The following is a 2,500-nucleotide window of genomic DNA, read 5'->3' as shown; positions in this document are numbered from 1 at the left end:
CACACATACACACACACACACACACACACACACACACACACACACACACACTCTCTCTCTCTCTCTCTCTCTCTCTCTCTCTCTCTCTCTCTCTCTCTCTCTCTCTCTCTCTTTCTCTTTCTCTTTCTCTCTCTCTCTCACACACACATACATACATATGCATATATGTGTATACATATGTATAAACACACACACAAACAGTTTAGTATGTGTGAGTCCCCTCCCACTCACGCCTCCTTCCCCCGCCGAGTGAGTGAGCGAGGTCTGCCCTTTCGCGCCGCGCCGAGAGCGCCCGTTCCCGCGTTCGGGGCGAACGCATTCGTCGCGGGCATTGCGACGCCTCACCGCGCTTTCCGGCGGAAAATCGGCGGATCCGCGACGGTGGCGCAATGGCGGATTTGCGACAGCGCGGCCGAGGAAAGTCTCAACGTGCCGTTCACGACAGTAGAGATTTATTTATCTCAACTTCTGTTAGCATATTATACTGTAAGGTTTAAGTGCAATGGAAAAGTTGTTGTTCCGAACATTCCGAACATGCCTGAGGGCAGACCCAGGGCCTGCGCGAGACGACTGATAATGTTTATCAGCAAATAAACCTCTCGGAACTTAGAGGCGTAAACAGTGTTTGTCACTCCCCAGTGCTTTCGGGATATTTATACTTTTTTTTCTGAAAGGACAGAAAAAGCCACTCATGAACGACGTAATGTGATCCCAACACTTCTCAATGTCACCCCCCGGGCTTCATACTTACAAAAAGGGAAGGTAATGTTTGGGTACAGTGTGGGGATCCCCGGCTTACTCCCTTGACCCTGTGGATGCTAAAGGCTCCGAATTTACGTGCTCGAAACACTTACGTGCCTCAAGTGCCACAGGTATGGTCACAGTCAGGCTAATTACAATCTAAGTTGCGGCATCTGTAGCGAGCTGTACAATACCGAAGATTGTCTCAAGGCACAAAAGGTTAATCGAACCTAAACATGTTTAAGGTTTATACATAATGTGTGAATTTCATTGATCGGTATCTCTTCACCATTCTCTGATACTTGTATATGGATTTTAACAGCTATATTTATGCCTGAGCCCCACCACGTGAGTATTGGCTCCCAGGCGGCTCCTCCTAAAGCGCCTGAGGGGTATATTTTGGGGCCGGCTTCTCACGGGTGGTGTTGGTCCTGAACAACATTGAAAACGTGGTGATTGACTGAGCCTGCGGTTGCACGGATGCACTTCTCTCTGCCCTTGATTACTTTTAAACTAGGAGGGATTTATTACAGTGACGATATTCTTTCGTAATCTGTATTAGAGCTTAAGCAACATACTACTGCAAAATACAAGAAACCAGTACACAAACCCACGTGTTATATATATATATATATATATATATATATATATATATATATATATATATAAAAAGGTTGTGCAGGTCTGTTTTTCATGCTCACAACACACAGACATATAAGCTTCGCTTCGATTACGAAGCAAGGCGGCTGAGTTAACCCCAGGAGACTACAGAAAACCCCTTGAGCTGTCTCCAAACTCAAGCAAGTCATGTGTATTGTAAACAAAAGTGACAAGCAATGTTGGGTTAATCCATCAATTGAATTGCACGTAATTCGACAAAATCCTGAATTCTTTGGAGCTTCATTTAGAGGTATATTAGTTTTGTGAAACTGAGCCAGAGGCAGGAAAACCAAGGGTGAATTTACTGTTTGTACATGAACCGCACTACTGTTTATAACCATGTCTTAAGCGTTTGCGAGAGTAAGTGGCTGCTGAGCTATAACTAACGCCTAAAACAGGGTTTAGAGCAAAAACTCATTAATGAAATTAGGGGGACCTCTGTGAAACCTACTAAACTTCACATAAGCCTGAAATGCGCTTTGACTTTGACCAATTCGCTTCAATCCTTTTTGTTTCATTTGTCTCTCATTCTTGACCAACGCTACCAATAATTACCGGTAATTTTTTCCCTGCAAATCGACAATAGTGTTTTATGCCTCCTTTCCACGTTTGTGTAAAATCAACCATATTTTCTCAACCTTATTTTTGGAAGAACTTTCGACGCCCTAGCTGGTGGCAATCCAAGGCAGATATGTACAGACTTGCACCCAAAGTGTTTAGTATTTACTACACAAAATGAACTGTATTGTGATTCCGCCATTTCGAGGTTTTATGATTATTTCGAAAACTAAAGATTTTCTGTTTTCTATTGCAGGAAAACATAATGATTTTTAATTATTTTTTTTAAAAGGAAAATAAAAGTATTATACTTTGCCTACATGAAGACGCAATGAATATTCAGCTTATATGAAATTGGGAGATATATTACGGCACAACAATATAGTTGGGTCATAAGTGAATGGAAGATATAATTTGAAAGTTTCTAATTTAAGGATTATCTAATATCCAAATAGGATTTACACAAAACTGCTAAAAAATTCATTTCCTCACACGATAACTGATAACACTACCTTGACCCGTGCTGTATCCGCTGATAAAG

Source organism: Penaeus chinensis, chromosome 27 (genome assembly GCF_019202785.1).
Source record: "Penaeus chinensis breed Huanghai No. 1 chromosome 27, ASM1920278v2, whole genome shotgun sequence".
Lineage (NCBI taxonomy): Eukaryota > Metazoa > Arthropoda > Malacostraca > Decapoda > Penaeidae > Penaeus > Penaeus chinensis.
The sequence above is the reverse complement of the archived record's forward strand: the minus strand, read 5'-3'. Positions refer to the sequence as shown.